This window comes from Capsicum annuum, chromosome 6 (assembly GCF_002878395.1).
Source record: "Capsicum annuum cultivar UCD-10X-F1 chromosome 6, UCD10Xv1.1, whole genome shotgun sequence".
NCBI lineage: Eukaryota > Viridiplantae > Streptophyta > Magnoliopsida > Solanales > Solanaceae > Capsicum > Capsicum annuum.
This window is the reverse complement of record NC_061116.1, coordinates 197,318,132-197,340,437: the sequence shown is the minus strand read 5'-3', so window position 1 is coordinate 197,340,437 and position 22,306 is coordinate 197,318,132.

The following is a 22,306-nucleotide window of genomic DNA, read 5'->3' as shown; positions in this document are numbered from 1 at the left end:
CTCAGTCCTCGATATATCGGTCCTTATCAAATTTTCAGCCATTTCAAAAAGATAGCTTACGAGCTTGAGTTGCCTTCAAACTTAGCTTTAGTACACCCAGTGTTTCATGTCTCCTTGCTAAGGAAGTGCATAGATGACCCAGCAGTTATAGATCCTATAGAGGGTATAGATGTTCAGAACAGCCTCTCTTATGAAATATCCCAATCTAAATTCTTGATCATCAGGTTTGTAGACTGAGGAACAAAGAAGTTTCTTTAGTCAAAGTTCTTTGGCAGAATTAATGCGTTGAAGAAGCTACTTGGAAGCAGAAGCAGATATGTGGAACAAGTATCCTTACCTCTTCTCTGCAAACTTTGACTCAGCTCAAGGTAACAGTATTTCTTAGATTTTCTCAGTTCTATGTTCAGTACATTTACAGATTTGGTATTCATTACTGTTGCATATCATCTTCATGATAATCATGCATTCATTCATAAATCAGTTCAGTCATGTATCCTACGTATCAGATATGCATGTTAAGTGTGTAAACTCGGTCTATTAGTATTCTCAACTTAGCCAGTCTCATTCGAGGACAAATTTTCCCAGGGGGGAAATATTGTAAGACCCCACAAAAATTCTAGTCTTAACTTCATCCTTTAGAGATTGATAAGGGGTCCCAAACTTAAAAATTTTAGCTAAGTATTCATACTTAGAGTTATTTTAGCCTTCATAATTTGAAGATCCTATTTCATGAACCTTATGACCTTAAAATAATAATTTTTAGGTTAATTTATGATCAGGACTGTCAGTAGGTCACTTTGGGTGAATTTTGAATTTTTCAGACCTCGTTTGAACCATTTTTGGGTGACTAAAATAGTGGGTCGACGCAATCTCGATGCGTCACATCGCCCATCGCGTTGGTAAATTAATTTTCCCCAGCTTTTAGTGCAATTCCAGTGACCCGATATGAACTGGACGTAGTGCATTGGTAATCGCATTTATGCCAACGACACGGTGCATCGGTCTCAGCATCACTAGGCACGCTTTTAGTCATTAAAATCCTGCATCCAAAGGGGTATTAGGGTCATTTTCCCACCCTTAATCAGCCCTCAAAAAGTAAAATACACTCACTTTCTCTCAAATTGCTCTCAAGAATAAACCCTAGGGATTTTGATTCCAAGACCAAGCTTCAAGAACACTCCATCACTCCTTATGAATTTGAATACCAAGGTATGTGAAGTGTTCATCCAAGGGGTTCCTTCCACCCTTGGAGTTCAAGAAACTATTTTAAACCACAAGTTAATTGATTTCATGAATTCCATGTTGAATTTAAGTGTCATGATTATAATGTTAATTGGGTTTCTAATCCATGGTTTATTACAAGTTTCATGTGGAATTAATTAATATATGTGTAGCATCATGTGAATTCATGTTAAAACCCTTGAATTAGTGAATTGGGAATTGAAACTATATTGCCTATGTGTCATTTAGTATCATGTTCATAGATTGTGATCCACAAGTGTTTGATAAATTGCTCATGTGAATTTAATGGGAAAAAATCATGACATACTAGTATATGTGTAAGTTTATATCTCCCAAGTGTTTGTTAAAATGCTTATGTGAATTGACTAGTGAAAGCAAGACATATTATTAAGTGATTCCATTTATGCGTAAGCTCATGTACATCAAGTGTTTGACAAAATGTCTAACTAAATGCATTGTTAGTAAGCAAGTATTATTATGCCTCTAAGGTCATGCCATGTCTATTTTTCATGCTATCGAGTCCTGGGGGTATTCAACACCCAAAAATCTAGTTGTTGACCTAGAGCTACAGTAGTTACAGTATAGTCTCAGAAGTATCATGATCAATAGTATTCAGTCAGTATAGAACTCAGCTAAACTCAGTGCACTCAATTCAGTTCAGTCAGTTAACATGATCAGTAATCGTTCAGTCCATCCTAGTATAGTTTAGAATTCAGTCCAGTGTCTATTCAGTTGGGAGTAGGATTCAGCATCGAATGAACCCAAGGATCGGGACTCACCATCCAATAGAAGGTGTGATCCTTAGAAGCAGTCCTTGCATTCCAGAACTACATAGCCAGCGTAGTTTGAGACATCAACCTGCCAGTTGAGGGTGATGAGGTATCCTACCTGGCAATTGAGGGTACCACCATTCTCATTCAAAGTACCTACCAGATGAGGGTGACTTAGCACTTGTTCTTACCCATGCCATAGTACTGACACCCTTCCAGCCGGGGTTACAGGTTGGACCCCAATCTGTTCAGAGAGGGGCAAGTCAGTTAGATGATTACTTCCCACAGTTTCAGTTTTAGTTTCAGTATAAAACTCAATTCATTTCTACATAATCAAGACTGACAAACACAGTCACCCAGCTAAGTATAGAACTTAATTTAGTTCTATAGAATCAGGACTGTTAGAAATAGTCACCCAGTTAATAGAAATACAATTAATAGCGAACTCAGACAACAGTTAATTAGTATTCAGAACTCAGTATCCAGTGTTAATATAATCTCAGTTATAGTTTATATATTCATGTATGTATTCTCATTCAATTACGCTTATGTTACTCAGCCAGTTATTGTTCATGCATATGAACCCTGTATATCAGCCTACCTCACTTAGCATACCAGTACATTCAAAGTACTGCCGTATACCTTACTTTTGCACTATGATTTTCTATATCATAGGTTCAGACGTGCGGGCTCCTAATCGTACTTAGCAACCCTGCCTATCAGCAGTAGACTTAGTGGTGAGTCCTCATAGTTCAAGAACAGAGATGTTATTTTCGTATTTTAGTACATTTTTCAGTAGTTGGAGTTAGTTGGAATCTTGTCCCATAAATTTTATTTTTAGTCAATTCAATTAGAGGGTTATTAGATTAGATTATTTCAGATTTTCAGATGTTCAATTTTCAGTTTCATTATCAATATTTAATTTTTAGATGTGAACCTTATGGAATTTCAGCCCATCGTCTGCATTTTATTATTTTTATTATTACTCAGTTATTGCAGCAGGTACTAGTCATGGGTTAGCTTGTGGTCCTTCGAGATTGTAAGCACCGTGTGACGTCTAGAGTTCAGACTCAAGGCATTACAAAACTACTGGCCCTTAATCTTAGCCCTAGGTACTACGGATGGCTCTGTATATCTCTTGGGAAGGTCTGAACATGCCACATCTTTCATACTCTGTCTGCATTATAACCCTCGTACTTAACTTCTCATCTAAGCCCGATATCTCAGGTACACCAGCCTCATCGCATAGTCTCTAAATCATGCAAGGAAATAGAAGATAAGTTAGCTCCCTAAATGCTTGGTCATGGATTTCATATCGTAGGATAGCTATAAAATTAATAAAATATCCAGCCATTATACTAGCAAGCAGGGTTTCTCCCTCTCAAGTCAATAAATTATCTGAGACTATGGGTAATAGTCGATATCGGATGATCAACCAACAAAATTTGGTCTCAAAGGTCAATGTGCCCTTCTTGATCATACTATTCCCCTCAATCCATGGGGTAGCATCACCCAAAGCTGAAATATAGTTGGCTATCTACCTAGCCATATCGACCATCTCTCATCTATGCTTAGCCTCCTACATAATATATTGATCACATGCAACTCTCATTCTATAGTTAAACTCAGCTGAAGGTGCGGGAGTGATATAGTCAGGACAAACATCACCCGGCAGATAGTCTCTTCTAACAAATCAACTGACCCCTATTACAAGTGTATGATCAAGTTGTGGCTGCTCTATGAATTTCACAAGGCTTGGAGCTCTGTGCATAGAAAAGACTATTGTAGCTCGATAAGATGCATAAAACTCATGTACCATGGTCGGGCTATTTGAATCGAGTGGCCTGGTCATCCACTATAACTGATATAGATTGAATGCGGCCTATAACTATGGTACTCAACTCAACCTATACAGATCAATTCGTATCTCCTCATAAATAATCCTCTTGGGCTAGCCTGCCTTCAAAATACAGTTGTCCCTACCAAATATCTCCCACATCCCTTTCACACACCACCTTAGAGGTATCCCCATGGCAAATGTGGGTGCAGGACTCTGCCTCTGTTGTACTGGTGCATCATAGAAAGCCTGCTTTGTACCATCCTCAGACTAGGGTATATCTGACTGTTGTATATGTGTGGTGATACTCCTCAGATTGGGGTACCGCTGATGACTCCTTCTGCTCAACATTCTCAGATGAATCCTGGGACCTCTCCTCTAAATGGGGTCATGAGCTACAACCCATAGAGTAGACTCAAAATTTATCTCTTTATCATCATAATCATTATCTGGTGGAGGAGTGAATGGGGGTGAAATCCACGATGACTTCATTAGTGGCTGGGATGCAACTGGCTAAGCAGCCTAGTGCATCTGCCCTCAAGTAACTCTGTATGTCACCCCTACTGCAGTGTCTCTACGTCGCGGCATCAGGTACTCCTCCACTGAACCACTAGGCTCAAGAGACTCTGCCCGTCTCCTCATGGTATCAACCTTTTTCTTTTTAGATACTTTAGGTGGTATATGTACCTGAAAAACCAGTCGTTAGTTTCCAACAAAAATGAGGGATAGCAAAAGTTGATGAAAAATCCAAATTTTGAAAAGTATCATTTTTTCCTCAATTTTCACACCCCTATACTTATTTAGAATTCCAAAAATTCCAATGTACACACATATATCAAGAATCGTGTTTTTTAAAAGCAAATTCAACATGCTCAATTTGTAGTATTACTCTACTCCTTCGATTTTAGCTTCCGGTTAGAGCCTAACCTTGGAATTCAATTCAAAACAAGGCCCTGCATTATTATTTTAGGCTACTTCAAGGCTTTTACATACAAGCATAATAGAATCTATATATTTTGCATGGGAATACACATATCAACTTATTTAAACAGTAAATAAATCAATATATTACCATTAAGAGCCGAGAAAGTTACCTTTTTATGATGAACTGGAAGCGAACAATGAAAAAATCAAGCAAAATTAAAGTTGAAACTTGTTTTTACTGTGTTGGGACAAGTTGGTATCTCAAACAAGTGTCAATATAGCATTTACTCAATTGTGGGGTTAGTTTATGTTTTAAGAGGGAAGTTTGAATTCAAAGAGAAAAGTGAAGTTTTAAGGATTAAATAAGTTAGAATAAAGTTAAGGATGCTTAGATATGGATACGGGTCTATTTTTGGTCATATATATGTGTTGGTGGGCCCAAAAGTTTAATTAAAATTTTGGACCACTCATGACCTAGTTGCGGCATCCACTTGCGCCTGCCACCTACGGCCAGGCATGGGGCACAAGTGCCACTTGCAGCCACCAGGTCCAAGGTATATGTCCAGGGCCAAAAATTTTGGCCCGCTTTCCTACAATCTGGACTTGGAATTTTGATATTTCTCCAGCTACTTATGGTCCCATAACTTATTTTTATGATAAAAAAATTATGATTACGTGCCAATCCACAACTTTCCATTCTCATCCTCAAAATATCAAGTTTTTAACTTATTGCTCAACTTACCTAATCCGTGTGGGACCTGTGGCCATGATGGGTCGGTCACATAATCCCCTTACTTGGAAATTGATGAATGTAGCATTCTTACCATATTTCGAGCAAGTCCATAAGCTAAAACCTATAAAAGAAAAACAACAAAAACATGAACACAAAAATAATGGGTTGCCTCCCACTCTGCGCTGGATTTAACGTCGTTCTATGAAGCGGTTGTGTTGGTTACTTACACTTTATCAACAAGCCAATAGGTTTCCTCCCATGTAGTGCTTGATTTAACGTCATGACATGATGGGGGTATCTTGATTACTCAGAATTCATCAAGATACCCGTAGGAGTACCATCCAGGGTCATCAATACAATAAATTATCGACACCACCCTCATATCGGTAGGCTGCTTCATTGATTTTTTAATGTTGAAGGTGGATTCCTCATCATTGACTCTGAATTTATACTCTTCTTTCTCCATGTCAACCATTGCTTTACCTATGGCCATAAATCATCTCCCTAATATAATGGGCATCTTAGTGTTAACCTCACAGTCTAATATGACAAAGTAACTCGGGAATATGAAATTATCCACTCTCACAATCACATAAAATAAAATTGCAATAGTTTTCTTCACCGTGCAGTCAGTCATCAATAGTCGCATTAAAGTTGGCTCTAGAGGGTTCAAACCCAATTTCTTGAATATGGCCAGCGGCATCAAATTAATGTTGGCTCCTAAGTCACATAAGGCTCTGGCAAATTAGGTTGACCAAATAGTGCATGGTATAGTGAATGCTCTAGGATCACTCTTTTTCTACGCCAAAGATCTAGTAGTGACTGCACGGCAGTGATGCAAGATATCAATATCCTCAATCGTCGCACTTTTTTTCTTTGTGACCAACTGTTTCATAAACCTGACACATCCAAACATCTACTCCAACGCCTTGAGAAGAGGAATATTCAAGCTCAACTCTTTTAGCATCTCAATGAATCTCTTGAATTTTCTCTCCTCTTTTTTTACTTTAGTCACTGAGGAAAAGGTGGGGGCGATCTCAGAATTTGTCTAATTTCTTGCTCAATAATCGAGCCCTTACCTTTTTCCTTTATAACTGCATCATCACCACCTGTTACTATTTTTGGCTCCACAACAGATGTCATATTATAATCACCTTCCACAACAGGTAGTGGGGGATCCATAGTGGTAATACCACTCCTCGTGGTAATGGCAAGAACATGTCCGTTATTTTTCATATTCTGAATAATGTTGGTTGGAAGTGCACCTGGCTGCCTCTGGTTCAGAGTTGCTGACATCTTCCCAAACTGGTACTCCAACTGCTTGATAGCAATTGCATGAGAATCGACTTTTTGGGTCAACCCTAAAATGTCGGCCTTAATCTCCTTAAGGCTGATCTCCTGATTTACTTGACCCTTCACCAATCTAGTTAGCATCTCTTTCATTCTTGATTCTATATCACGTTTACCAAGCAAAATGTACCTATCTCTCTTCTTTCTATAGTTGTCACGACCCGAGCTGGGGCCCTAGCCGTAATGAGAAATCCCGAGCCATAGAGGCCCGGGCGCCCCTCTGTATCTTATAATCGTGCACAATGCTAATACAATAAAGTAAGGATGCAATACGAAGGAAAGACCCGACAACGTCTAAACAACATCTGTTTCTGTCAGTGAAATCTCTAATACAAACAAAAAGTAAAAAGCTATCTGGAATAAAGAAGGCTCACCAACTGCCCACTTCACTTCTGTCTGAAAAACTCTACGGCTTAGCAGGACCTCTAGACTGAGCCTTAAACCCTGAAATATAGGGGATTAATACAAACGTACTGGTACATAGAGCAATCCAAAATAATGTGTATATATATAAAACATAGATGGAAGCAAGTTTGAAACATCATACATGAAATAGTTAAAATACATGGGCAATTTCAATGATCTTACAACAATTTTGACAATGCAGTTCTAATCTTTGTATTACTTCTGAGTTAGGTGGTACACCCAACAAGTCTACAACCCCACGGACTATATGGAGTCCTCCCTTAACTCGGAGGCCAGACCCCAACCCAAGTTTTCCGCAAGAGTTGGAGTATCTGAATCTGATACGTCACAGGGCACTAGGCCAACATATAATCCCTCTAGGGGACATAATAACCCATATTGGCAAAACATAGTTTTCGGCAATGAGTTTTCTAAACTCGTGCTATCTTTGGGTAACCACCTAATATCTCTCCATGCCCAGTTTTAGCCTTTTCTGAACATGCATCTTTCTAAATTCAAAATTTGTAAGTCAGAGAAAAATCTGATTTTTATTCTATTTTGTGTCTATTATGGCATTGTCTATTTTGGTATCGCCATACCAAAACTTTCAAGTCATATTTTCTGAGCCATATGATATCATACAAGAATCTCTCATTTAAAATAATGTTCATACTACCAAAGCATTTAGACAAGTACAAGAGAATTCATATTTCAAAGCATAAGTCAAAACCATGCAAAGATTCTCATCCTTTTAAACAATTTCAAGCAAACATGTAGTGGTCATGTATTTCGACAAACCGTGCAATTTTTTAATTATATATTTTCAGCATTTACCAACATGTAAGATGCCATTTCTTCAATTCAAAATCATAATTAAGTCATAAACAAAATCAAGACATTTATATCATGCTCCTAACAATGCATTTCGAATAAATCATATCTTACAAAAATAAGAGAGGGATTTCTAATAGATCATGCTCTCAATTCATCATTCAAAGTCATCAAAACACATACATATATATACTTATACATGGTTATAAATCAAGTTTGGGGGAAAGGCCTCAAGACCAAAACATAATGTCATTAAAGAATTTATAAAGCAATATTGTAATATAAATTCTAAAACCCCTTCAAAATTAAAGATTTCACAATGTTTAAATATTGTCGAACAATTTTTATTAGGCCCATGTAGTTTAGGAAAACCCCATGTACCTTAGAGTAATTAGTTTAAAGAGAAGAACTCGAATCTCGAGTCATTCCTTGGAAATCTTGAACTTAGAGGTTGATTCTTGATTCCTTGTTCTTGGGGGAAAACCCTAATTTGATCTTATTTTGAGAGTGAAGAAGGAAGTTTTTTTTTTATGTTGCAACTGATGGGAATTTTTTAATAAAGTGTTAGGGTGTAGATAAATCCATTGGGGATGTTTTCTTAAGATGAAAATTACCAAAACAACCCTTTAAAAAAAATCAAGTTTTTGAGCTTCAGGATGGCCGACGGACCGTCACGAGCCCGACAAACCATCCGCAGAACCGTCGCTGCATTTCCAGTGACTGAGTCATTGTTTTTGGGGTGACATCCCCCGCTACATTTGGAGTGACTGAGCCACTATTTTTGGGATGACGGGCCCCGCGACGTACCATAACGGGCCCAACGGACCATCGGCCCGACCGTCGCTCCTTAGGTTGCCTGACACCTTATTGTAAAATAGGCATAACTTTTTACCCCGATATCGGATTAAGGAAAAACCAGTGGAGTTGGAAAGAGAATTCAAAGACCTTTCATTTTATATATAGTAGCACATCTAATAATACATATACAAAAAGTCATGGTCAGTTGAAGTTGACCCAAGTTTAAACGCTCACCAAAACTCAATTGATAGGAAGGCTTTCAACTCGTCCTTGAGTTAAGGGATCTCCATTATCTCAATTTATGGTCAACTATATTCCCACACTACATAATTGATTAACAAACTAAATTTATATTGAATTTATGGCTTTTGGAACCTTTACGCGTAGGAATGACCTTGTACATTCTAGCCCGAAATGCGGGTCATCACGTTATCCCCCCTTGGGATCATTCGTCCCTGAATGATGACATGGGACACAACAAGCACGATTTCAAACTAAATGAAAAAAAAGAGTAGTATAGGATTTGTACCTTCTAAATCATCATCCGTGGTTTCAAAAAGAGTCGGGTACCTCGCCTGCATATCATCTTCTAATTCCCAAGTAGCCTCCTCGGCTTTTTGATTCCTCCACATCATCTTAACTGAAGTTATTTCCTTACTGCTCAAATTTTAAACTTGGCAATCCAATATGGCAATGGGCTCTTCCTTGTATGACAAGAAGTCTTTCACATTGATCTCCTCTACAGGCAACACTAGGGAATGATCTCCAATACACTTCTTCAACATGGACACATGAAATACAGGATGAACAGAAACCAGACTTGCGGCAACTCTAACTTATAAGTGACCCCATATATCCTTATCACAATCTGATATGGTCCTATATAGCAAGGACTCAACTTTCTTTTCTTCCCAAATCACATGACTTCCTTCATAGGGGAGACTTTTTGAAACACCCAATCACCAAACTCAAATTCCAGCTCTCTTCTTCTAACATCAGCGTAGGATTTCTGGCGACTCTAGGCTGTCTTGAATCATTCTCTAATGATTTTCACCTTCTCCATTGCCTGATGAACAAGATTAGGCCCAAACAACCACGTTTCACCCACTTCATACCACCCAATCGGTGATCTACATCTTCTCCCATACAGTGCCTCAAAAAGAGCCATCTGAATTCTGGTATTGTAGCTATTATTGTAGGTAACCTCTATCAATGGCAAGTGATCCACCCAACTACCTTTGAAGTCAATTACATAAGCCCTCAATATGTCCTCAAAGGTCTAAATGGTGCATTCAGCTTGCCCATCCATGTAAGATTGAAATGCAGTACTCAGTTTCACTTGGGTACCTAAACCCCACTGAAAAAATTTCCAAAACTGCGAAGAGAATTATGTACCTCGATCAGATATAATAGATACAGGTGCCCCATGCAAATGAACTATTTCCTCAATATACAGTTTTGCATAATCATCTCCCAAATAGTTAGTCCTCACAGGCAAAAAGTGAACTGACTTGATCAGTCGGTCCATAATTACCCAAATGGAATCATATTGGTTTTGGGACCTTAGAAGCCACGTGAGAAATACATGTTTACCATCACCCACTTCCACATGGGCAGGGCTATCTCTCAAGAAGTACCACCTGGTCTCAAATGTTTCACTTTAACTTGTTGGCAATTCAAATACTTACAAAAAAAAAATCAGCCATATCACGTTTCATATTATTCCACCAATATAGCTTTAAGATCATGGTACATATTAGAAGAGCCTGGGTGAACAACATACCTCAAAGTGTCAGCCTCGTCAAGAATTCTTTTCCACAATTCATCTACATCTGGCACACATAGCCTACCCTGATATGTCAAAATCCCATCACCGCCAATATCAAAAGAAATCACCTTCTGTTGACCCACATCTTTCTTAATCTACACCAAGATGGGATCCTCAGCCTGCTTCTCCTTAACTTCTGCACATAGGAAAATTTAGCTATTTCATGCACAACTACCCCTCCATTTTTGTAATCCAGAAGTCGCACCCCTATATTTGCAAGCCAGTGAATATCATTCACCATCTCTCTTTTTACTTCCTCAACATGAGAAAGACTGCCTATAGATAATCTGTTGAGGGCGCCGGCCACCATATTCGCCTTGCCCGGATGATAGTGCAGGCTCATGTCATAAGCCTTCAATAGTTCCAACCAATGCCTATGCCTAAGATTTAATTCTTTCTGAGAGAAAACATATTGTAAACTTTTGTGATCGGTGAAAATATCAACATGTACCCCATACAGATAATGCCATCAGATTTTAAGTGCAAACACTACAGCTGCTAAATCCAAGTCATAGGTGGGGTAGTTTTGCTCGTGCACCTTCAACTGCCTAGATGCATAAGCTACCACCTTACCATGCTGTATAAGTACACATCCAAGTCCTACTTGGGACGCATCACAGTACACAACAAAACCCTTTGTACCCTTAAGAAGGGTCAAAACAGGTGCAGTAGTCAACTTTTCCTTCAATTTTTCAAAGCTATTCTCACAAGAGTCAGACCACACAAATTTTATATTTTTCTAAGTCAACCTGGTAAGTGGAGCAGCTATCGAAGAAAACCTCTCCATAAACCTTCTGTAATATTCTGCCAAATCTAAGAAGCTCCGAATGTCGATTGGAGTCGTGGGTCTGGGCTATTTTCTCATTGCCTCAATCTTTTGGGGGTCAACTTTAATCCCCTTACTAGACATAATATGCCCCAAGAAAGAAATAGCATTAAGACAGAATTCATACTTGGAAAATTTTACATACAATTTATGGTCTTTGAGGGTCTGAAGGATGATTCGTAGGTGACTGCATAATACTCTTCATTCTTAGAATAAATCATAATGTCATCAATAAAGACTATGACAAACAGATCTAGAAACTAGTGGAACACCCTATTCATTAGGTCCATGAAGGCTCCATGAGCGTTAGTCAATCCAAAGGATATGACTAAGAATTCATAATAACCGTATCGAGTTCGAAAAGCTATTTGGGGAATGTCAGCCTCCCTAACCTTCAACTGATGATACCCTGAACGAAGGTTAACAATTGAAAAACACCTAGCACCCTAAAATTAGTCAAAGAGATCATTAATTCTAGGAAGGGGATATTTGTTTTTAACAGTGACCTTATTTAGCTGACGGCAGTCTATACACATGCGGAGGGAACCGTCCTTCTTACGCATGAAAACTATAGGTGCACCCAGGGAGAAACACTAGGATGGATAAAGCCCTTGTCAAGAAGATCTTTTAATTGTTCTTTCAGCTTTTTCAATTTTGCAGGCGCCATTCTGTATGGTGGAATAGAAATAGGATGGGTGTCCGACAATAAATCAATACCAAAATCTATCTCCCTATCAGGTAGTATCCCTTAGATATCATCAAGAAAGACTTTTGGGAACTCATTAACCATAGGGGAAGACAGAAGAGAAGGACTTTTAGTATTAGAATCTTTTACTCAGATCAAATGATACAAATAGCCCTTAAGTATAAGTTTGTGGGCTCTAAGGTAAGAGATGAATTTCCCTCTAGGTGTTAAGGAATACCTTCCCACTCTATCACCGATTTATTTGGAAAAGAGAAAGTAACCTTTCAGGTTGTATAATCTAGCTTGGAATAGCACAAATGGAGCCAATCCATCCCTAAAATAGCATCAAAGTCAATCATGTCAAGCTCTATAAAGTCTTCCATAGTATCATGATTATAAACTGACACCACACAATTTTTGTACACCCTCTTAGATACTACAGATTCACCAATAGGAGTAGAAATAGAGAAAGGATCAGGAATATCTTCAAACAAGGTAGATCCGAGATCAAGTAACACATATACAGCACGAGAGAAGATTTGCAAAATAATGCGACTACATCAGCCAAGCCCTCTGCCTCCTGGCGATTGGACAAGGTATATAACCGGTTGTGACTGCTTTCGGTAGCTGAAGTAGCGCCTTTGGGAGGTGGTGGTGGCTCAAAAGAGTTTTCCTAGGACTTAGAACCATCAAAGTTCCTTCTAGAAGAAGGACAATCTCTCTGGAAATGGCCCGACTGGCCACATGTATAGTATGCCAATGTGCCTAGCTGGCACTTTCCTGGGTGATGCTTACCACAAATCTCACACCATGGAAAGGTCCGATACGACTAAGCCACACTGCTCTGGGAATGAATACCCTGCGCTCTGGATCCATGATGAGGCTAGAAATTTTGAGATCGCCGATCAACTAGGGGTGTGGGCGCTGGAGCGTTGGTTGCAGACTGAGCATTCCCCTAAACTTTTTCTTCTGCCATCTGTTACCCCAATTACCACTCTGCGGCTGACTGTTGTTCTGGTCTATTGTCCTGGCCCGCTTGACTTATTTGTCCTTCTCTTTTGTTTTAGCAAACCTCTTTTTCTATTCCTCAACCTACTGCATATGAATAAATAATCTAAAGAAGTCTATATCCCTATTTACCATTGCCCCTTTGCGCTCCAACACCAAGTCATCCAAAAGGCTGGATGCAAACTTCCTTATACGGGCCTTCATATTTCCTATCAATTCCAGATCATAACAAGATAGTTGGTTGAATTTCAGGATGTACTCCTTGACACTCATCTTACCTTGTCTCAAGTTCATGAACTCTTCAGCCTTGGACTCTCTTAATTACTGAGGAAAGAATCAGTCCAGGAAGACTTCCACAAATTCACCCCACACAGAGGGATCAGCACTATCCCCCCTCGAATAGTACCACTCATTGTACCACTGATTTGTTACTCCCTTCAGTTGATAAGCCGCTAGTTCAACTTATTCTACTTCATCCACATGCATCACTCGAAAGATTTTCTCCATCTTATTTATGAACTCTTATGGATCCTCCTCTACCTTTATACCAGTAAACTTAGGTGGGTTCAGCCTCATAAACTGACCCACCCGTGTAGTCTTAGATGCACCAAATACAGACCCAACATCCTCCGACCGTCGAGCCTGTGAAGCCACCAACTATGCAATCATAGGCATTGACTGTCTGAACTCAGCATTTGATATCTCTCTCTGGAAGGTTAGGTATGGTTAGTCCCAGACTGGGGAGCCCTAGGTTCCCGAGTTGGGTTGGTCTGAACAGGAGGGACTTTCAGAGTAGCAGAAAATTTAGGAGTGTGAGCCTATTATGTGTCCTCATCCCATGGGTAGGACTGACATCTTCTGTTTGGGCATTTTGATTATTGGACCGACGTGAAGGCATGATAGCATTTTCTGAAATATAAGAGACTAATGATTAGGGGACATACAGACTCTACAGCACGAACTAAATTACAAAGAGGGAAAATATTCCTAAATGCCTAGTAGCCTACTGCCTATAAGTGTGGCGTGCTACATACCCATAAGCAAGGCTCTACTTGATGCGATTTTGCAGACACCCTGGGACTATGAACCATGATCTAATACCAACTTTGTCACGACCCAAGCCAGGGTCCTAGCCGTAATGAGCAATCTCGAGCCATGGAGGCCTGGGTGCCCTTTGTATCTAATAATCATGCACAATGCTCATACAATAAAGTAAGGATGTGGAAACACAAATCATTACAGGATCATGGTCATGTTATAAATCAAGTATATCAATACAAAAAAAAAGACCCGACAATATCTAAACAATATCTATTTCTGTCTGCAAAATCTCTAATACATACAAAAAGTAACAAACTGTCTAAAACTGGGATATGGCCCCCAGTGGACCTAAACCAAAGTAAATACCAAATGACTGAAGGAAACGAGCCTTTCGGAAAAAGAAGGCTCACCAACTGCCCTCTTTACTTCTGTCTGGAAAACTCTATGGATTAGCAGGACCTCTAGACTGAGCCTCAGACCTTGAAATATAGGGGGTCAATACAAACGTACTGGTATGCAGAGCAATCTAAAATAATGTATGTATATATATATAAAATATAGATGAGAGCAAGTTTAAAACATCATACATGAAATAGTTAAAACACATGGGCAATTTCAATTATCTCGAAAACAATTTTGACAATACAGTTCTAATCTTTGTATTACTTCTGAGTTAGGTGGTACACCCTACAAGTCTACAACCCCACGGGATATATGGAGTCTACCCTTAACTTAGCGGCCAAGACGCCAACCCAAGTTTACCGTAAGAGTTGGAGTGTCTAAGTCTAATATGCCACAGGGCACTAGGCCAGTGTATAATCCCTTTAGGGACATAATAACCCATATCGGCAAAACACGATTTCAGGTAATGAGTTTTCTGAACTCGTACCTTCTTTGAGTAACCACCTAACATCTCTTCATGCCCAGTTTTAGCCTTTTCTGAACATGCATATTTCTGAATTCAAAATCTGTAAGTCTAAGTAAAATTTGATTTCTATTCTATTTTGTGTCTGTTATTTCTAGTCTATCGGAAATAGCCTCTCTACTACTTCGGAGGTAGCGGTATGGACTGTGTATATTTCACCCTCCCCAGACCTCACTGTGTGGGAATATACTGGGTTATTGTTGTTGTTGTTATTTGTGTCTGTTATGGCAATGTCTACTTTGGTATCGTCATACCAAAACTTGCAAGTCGTATTTTCTGAGTCATATGATATCATGCAAGATTTTCTCATTTAAAATAATGTTCAGACCACCAAAGCATTTAGACAAGTACAAGAGAATTCATATTTCAAAGCATAAGTCAAAACCATGCAAAGATTCTCATCCTTTTAAACAATTTCAAGTAAACATGTAGTGGTCATGTATTTCAACAAACCATGCAATTCTTTCATTACATATTTTCAGCATTTAACAATATGAAAGACCTTCTTTCTTCAATTCAAACACATAATTAAGTCATAAATAAAATCAAGACATTTATATCATGCTCCCAATAATGCATTTTGAATAAATCATATCTTACGAAAACAAGAGAGGGATTTCTAATAGGTCATGCTCTCAATTCATCATTCAAATTCATCAAAACACATACATACATATACTTATACATGGTTATAAATCAAGTTTGGGGGAAAGGCCTCAATACCAAAACAATAACGTCATTAAAGAATTCATAAAGTAACATTGTAATATAACTTCTAAAACCCCTTCAAAATTCATGATTTCACAATGTTTAAACGTTGTTGAAAAATTTTTCTTATGCCCATGTAGTTTGGGAATACCCCACGTACCTTAGATTAATTAGTTTAAAGAGAAGAACTCAAATATCGATTCCTTCCTTGGAAATCTTGAACTTAGAGGTTGATTCTTGATTCCTTGTTCTTGGGGAAAAACCCTAATTTGATCTTATTTTGAGAGTGAAGAAGGAAGGCTTTTTTTTATGTTGCAACTGATGGGAATTGATTAATAATGTGTTATAGTGTAATTAAATCCATTGGGGAGGTTTTCTGAAGAGGAAAATTACCAAAATAACCCTTTAAAAAATCACATTTTTGAGCTTCGGGACGGCCGACGGACCATCACGAGCGCTCGACGAACTTTGCCCAGAACCATCACTCCATTTCTAGTGACTGAGTCACTATTTTTGGGGCGAAGGGCCCCGCGATGGACCGTCGGCCCGGTTGTCGCTCCTTAGGCAGCCTAACACCTTACTGTAAAATGGGGATAATGTTTTACCCTGATATTGGATTAAGGACAAACCAGTGGAGTTGGAAAGAGGATTCAAAGACCTTTCATTTGATATATAGTATCCCCTTTAATCCATTATATACAAAAAGTTATGGTCGATTGAATTTGACCCAAGTTTAAACGCTCACCAAAACTCAATCGATAGGAAGGCTTTCAACTTGTCCTTGAGCTAAGGGACCTCTATGATCTTAATTTATGCTCAAATATATTCCCACACTATATAATTTATTAACACACTAAATTCACATCGTATTTATGGATTTTGGAACCTTTAAGTGCAGGAATGACGGTTTACATTCTAGCCCGAAATGCGAGTCATCACAGTAGTCATTCTTTTATCTCCAGTCACCATATCACTCTCTACTGCGGTCTCTGTATCTATCATAGTAGTTCCACCATTGGTTCCCTTGCCCTTGGGTTGGGAAACCCGTCAACTAACTATCTAGATAATTTGTTTCCTTCTCTAATTCTGACTCCTAAACTTTTGAAGCTGACCCATATGTTGCTAATGCATTTACTTTCTTGGAAGTCACTACTACAAGTTGCTTTGATAGTACCCTAGATCAGTTTGTAGCAGTATAATTTCTTGCACTACTGAATAATCAGCTACTTTCTGGTCACAGGAGGCATCAACCACATACATGCCAGACCCCTTTCATCTTTTTGAGTTTTCTACCCTCAGTTAGTGAGTGAAATTTAATCTAGTATCTCCGAAGCTTCCTCCCAGCATAGTCTCATAAAAGTTCCTCCAAATATGGTATCTTCCATGGCTCTGAAGTAGATGGTCAAGGATCGGTGGAATATCTCCAATAAGCTCATCCTTGATATCCGATGGTTGGGCACCATACTTAGCTTCTTCTTGAACCCGAACCATGCCTCGTACATAGATTCTGACTAAAGCTACATGAAATTATAAATCTTATCCTTAAGTTGCAGCATCCCAGATGAAGGAAAGAACTTATTCAAGAATTGCCTGCGCAACTCATTCCATGTACTGATAGAGCCTATTGGCAGTTCCGTTAACCATAAGAATGTTTTTCCTATAAGTGAGAAGGGGAACAACCTCAGTCTAACTGCTTCTTGATTTACCCATGGATTTGTATATGAGCTTCAGATCCCAATGAAATTGGCAAGGTGCAAATTTGCATCATCTGTAGTCAGACCTACAAACACGCCCTTCAGATTTAAGAGCTGGATTATTGTGCTGGTTATGTCAATATTGATGCATAGAGGTAAACTAGGAGGAATAATGGCTCTGGTATCTACCAACTCAACGTATCCCAGAACTTTTTTATCATCTATATATGGCTGCACATACTGATATGTTGGGATCACTTGAAAATAGGCACCAATCACTCTACTTTGATTTCCATCGAGTACTGCTCAGAGATCTGTTTTTTGTCTTTTTTCAGCTAGCTCTGCCACCCAAGCTACTCGCTGAGCTTCTTCTGTTACCCTTCTCTCATTCTCAACTTGAGCTAAAAGTTGACTGGTCTATCGATTAACAATATCCTATACTCCTTCAAGGGGAGAGGGAGGACAACATCATGAACCCTTTTAGGATTATCATATCTTTTCTATTCCACCATCCTACTAGGTGTTTGTAGGATCCTCTCTGGATTCAGATTTGTTGGGAGTAAGGGATTGCCTCTACTCCGTGTGCTAGTCATACACCAATTTATGCCCAACTAAGAACAAAAACAAAAATAAAACCTAAAAACTACAACTTCAATTAATAACTTAACACTGTATTCCCTGGCAATGACGCTAAAATTTAGTGACGTCCAGCCTATACCTCCTCTCAGAAGATGATATGATCGCTCCCAAATATAGTAATCCAACAAAGGTTTGGGTCGAATCCTAAGGGAATATGTATGTAGAATCACATATCTCAATTGTTATAATCAATGGACAAAACTGAAAAAGTAAATGGGGATTTTAAGTATCAATATCAAACTATTAGCGAATACCAACTTCGATTGTAATCAGTCGTAAGTGAACACTAGGATTGTGTTCCCCTTGAATTCTCAACTATGTAGGATTATCATTCTATGTTTAACCAACCCGATACCTTGCATGCAGAATCGATAAGTTATGTACCTTCTACAATCTTTTTTACGAGCAAAAATATTTCACCCTTCTACAATCTTTTGGACGAGTAGGACGAGTTTTGTCCATATTGTCCTTAGATGGGACTGAAGAGTTTCCACGAACATTAGATCTTCTGTGAGACATGATCTGAAAATTGAATATATGAAAATTAGAGGAGATTCCAAACCTTAGATTTTATAGCTCAAAAGAACAACAAAAAAAGAAACATTCCTAAATGCCTCATAGTCTCTCCCTTATAACTGTGGCGCATTACACACCCATAAACGAGACCCTACTTGACATTGCTTTGTTAGACACCCAATTCACCAAACCTAGACTCTAATACCATCTCTGTCATGACTCAAACAAGGGCTTGGCCATGACGGGTATCTCAAGTCCTATGTGGATCGAAGATCACCCCCTGTACCTACCTAACTAAACCAAACACAATATCCTTCAATGTCGGATGAATTCCAAACATTTAATAAGATAGCATGCAACAAGCTTAAGAAAATTCAAAACATTTTTATAACCGACGATCGGTGATCAGCAAACAATCGACCAACTCCACCCAATTTTCACAATAATCCAAACAAAGCCTTTTAAACAAAGAACTAAAACCAATCTTGGTCGAGACATGTCCCCGACTCTGATAGATGACAATGAGAATAAAAATAATATGTTAATGATAATAAAACTCTAAACATTAGTCTATGATAAGAACCAATGAAATGTCTAAGTCTTCCAAAGTATGAGAGCTCACCACTTCACCACAACAAACCGACAAACTGAGTTGATCCACCTAACTCTGTGTAGGAAAAGTAGAAACAGCTCTGATGCCTGCATCGCATGGGGATATAGTATCCCAAGATGGTTAGTGGGGTGAAAACTAACATGTAACTCGCGGATAAGGATAACATAATGTAATGATCAACATTCAAAATCATTCAAAACCAATGCACCTAATCAAATGCATATACATATATATACTTCACAAGTCGGGATAGGGAACAAGGCTTAACATATGCGTTAATACTTTATCCTGGATTGTGTATCTCAATCATCATAACAAAAGAAAAACCCACGTGCTATATAGGACCAGCTCTCCCTTGGTGGTAGGGCTCAGTGCGTGTGGACGTACAAACTAGTGGGTGTACATATGCACTATAAAGGACTCGAACCTCCCTGCATATCAAGGTGACACGAGCACCAAAACATGTAATAAGATATGGGGGACTCGAACCTCCCAATCATATGACAATAATATTAAGGGGGTCTCAAACCTCTCTGGTCATTTGGACCCCCACGTTGGCAACTGCGATTTCCATTATCGATCACTCGGACCTCCACTTTCATAACTCAACTACACAACCCTCTTTTAATCGTAATTTAAAATAAGTATCACACATTCCTATTCAGTGAACCATATTTCACATTAAGGCATACATTGTTAGTATCGTCATACCAACTACACTTCCAAGGTAACAACAACATTCCAAAATAATTACATCACTTGGGGGAATTAACAACCCCTTTGGTTCAATTATGCAATAGCTTGTGTAATCACAAAACCTATAAGGTTTAGTTCAAAACCAATATGCAATATTCAAGAATAGTTTTAATTCCCATATTCCTCATAACTAAAACCAAATTCACAATATGAGGTTAGGGTCATAACCACTTTAACAGACACAAGTTTGGGGGGATCACAATTCCCTAGTTCATTCACCAAGTTCAAAACTATGTTTAAAGCATAAATAATCATGAGAAAACACTGTTTAACTACAAGCATTCAAAACCATCAACCCTTGTTTCAAAACTAATATTAATATCTTATGAACGATACTTTAAAACATATGTTTTTAACAAATTAACAATGAGAGAAGAGTAACATGCCTGAAATACCAAGTTTCATGAAAAGAATTCAACCCTTGAGCCATTGGATGAACTACTTCTTTGAAACTAAAAGTATAGATGCTTGAGAGAATTTAAGAGAGCTTTGGAAGTGTTTGAGTAAGTTAATATTGCTAATGGGGGTTCCTAATAAGGGTTTAGGTCATGGGTTACAATTAGGGTAGAGGGGAAATGTCCAAAGTGACCTTAATAAAAGGACTAAAATTTAGTCATCAGTGGCTACGGTTCACTATACGACTCGTATAGACTCATTACAACTCATCACAAGGAGTCGTAGCCAAGACAGAATAACCAAGGCCTCATACTGGTCAAGTTACAATTCATACCACCGATTTGTAACCAAACTTAATGACTCATAACCACACTTAACGACAAGTAACCACTTCTTGTACTCAAGACAATAATAATTTGGGGTGACACACTGGACACCCTACAATTCAAACATAATAATTCATCATGAGTCTTTACGACTTGTGACCTCTAGTCGTAATAAAGATAGTGTCTTGGGATAAACTTACAGAACACCTTAGGACTTGGTCCTTACGACCCGTAAGAAGTCTTGATAACTAGTTGAGATCCACTCAAACTCAGAGCAGAATACTAAGCTACTTGTTCTGATTAACTTACAACCGAGTCCCTACGACTTGTCAAAGTTCCCTATGACTTGTCATGGGTGTCTCGGTCAGAACAGTGAGGATAAAATTTTAGAAAATTTTCAAGGACCAAAAATTTGAGGCATTATAGTAAGCAAGCTAACTCTTGCACTCCAGTAAATATGAAAGATCATTATGATGCTAGTAGACAACTAAGTGTGAGTGATAGCTTATCTTTAGATGAGCCTAATATCTCTTTACTTTATGATGATAATGTATAATTTGAGAGCGTAGATACATTATGTGATCCTAATTATGACCTAATTGAATCTTATAGTAAGATCAATTTGTGTCAACCTAGTGTTGGAGTTGAAGCTATTATGTTGAGTAATAGTACATTGTCTTGTGAAAATTATATGAAACAACTTGTGTGTGAACCTATTCCACCACTTTAGGATGTTTGTGATGTGGTAAATGAACCTCAAGTAAGTGATGATGTTGAAAATATTGCTAAATAGAATAGGAGTGACACTATGTTTGCCTGTAATGATGGTTATGATAGTGTAGAGAGTATAACTCTTTGTATTCATGGTACTTTTAGGGGATGGGACTGTTTCCAAAACCCATGTCAATGGTCACTCTACCTATTTGACCCTAGTGACCATGTGAAATATGACAGTTCTTATTCACCCCACTTAGTGCTTGTTTAAGATGAAAAGCAAACTATGGCTAAGTTTGTTGGAACTAATCCCTATGACTAAGAGTCTTTCTAGAAGATTTCTAATCTACTTGAGGGACCAAAGTTTTGTAAGGAAAGGATCTCTAACAAAAATGAGTGTTATAAAGGGGTTATGTACTTATTGAGATATGGAACCCATGTGAGCCTTCATGATCGGTCGATTGATTACCAAAGTACCTTTAGACTTCCTTATTGTTTAAATCTCTTGAATGGCCAAGTAGCTTCTATATTCTGGGGTTACATACCCGTGATTGATCATTTTGATGCTTAGTTATATCTCAAGCGTACGCAACCTTGGCATGATGTTATAATTGATTATGCTAACTCTAACCTTTATGCCATTAGGATATTGTGCTTTTTTGTCCTTTATTTGGTTTTAAAAGGTTCGAATTTGAAGTTGAATACTTTTCAAGAAATGGAGGATGATATAAGAAAAATGAG